This window comes from Trachymyrmex cornetzi, unplaced genomic scaffold (assembly GCF_001594075.2).
Source record: "Trachymyrmex cornetzi isolate Tcor2-1 unplaced genomic scaffold, Tcor1.1 scaffold191, whole genome shotgun sequence".
NCBI lineage: Eukaryota > Metazoa > Arthropoda > Insecta > Hymenoptera > Formicidae > Trachymyrmex > Trachymyrmex cornetzi.
Window position 1 is genome coordinate 56,461 of NW_017296539.1, and position 1,062 is coordinate 57,522.

Genomic DNA, 1,062 nt, shown 5'->3' on the forward strand with positions numbered 1-1,062 from the left:
TCGGCCATCCGCTAGCTTCCTGCTTCAATTGCAAAAAACTATTGATATATCCGGTAAACAATCCACCCTGCCGCGTATCGGGATCATATCGCGTGACCTTGTATTGCCAAATTTCTCTCACTTCCGACACGCGATAACCTTTCTCGACGGCTTTGCGTAATTCACAGGATACCCAGGTACCCTCGAATTCACGCTCGGCGAGACTGTGAGTACACTCAGCTTGCGAGAACGTTTCGCAGCAACTCCGGCACAGCGCGAACAACAATTTGCCGCGTACGCGATACGGGAGTACCGGATGAAAGAGATCGCGCGGAGGGAGTACTTTACAACGAATGAGTCCTTCGAGTGAGTTGAAATCGAAATCCGGAAATACGCCGATTAACTCGGGACATTCCTCTCCGATGTAGATCTTTGGGTGACCGATCAGAAAAGCACCCGTTTTCAGTACATAGGGATACAGAGAGCATACGTCTATGTAGCGTATTTTCTCCGTTCCCGCAACATCGCATCGGGTTGCTATATTCCCCGTTCGGCCACCGAAAAATGCGTCGCGCGGATCGAGAGGCGAGTTCTTTATTATCTGAGCATTTTCAAGAAAATCACGCATCTCATTATTCTCACGTATTTCTCGGTCGAAATCGCACTCCCATTTCTCCATCACCAGGTATCCCCGTCGTCGAAGACGACCATGCCGCCGCGAGAGTTCGCTCGTAGCGCGCGTCGATCGTATCGCCATGATCGGTGGAAGAACTGAGTTTTCTCTCACGATTTATTCGGAAGCATGATGGACACCCATGCCAAAAGCATCCGTGAAATTGTAACACGTAACGTTGCGTCTCGTTCTCCAAATCAGTTTTGTAATATCCATCGACGGGCGAACCGGCAATTCGAAATTCGCGCCCTCGCCCCGCGTGGCTTATCCGTTGATTGAGCTCACGCTCCACACCGACCACTGCACGGCTTTGTGCGAGTGATTATCTCTATATCTGTATCCACCCACTGGAATGACTCCTATTTCTTTCCCGCGTAAAAAGTTTCTGCGAAAAACTTTCATACACGTAG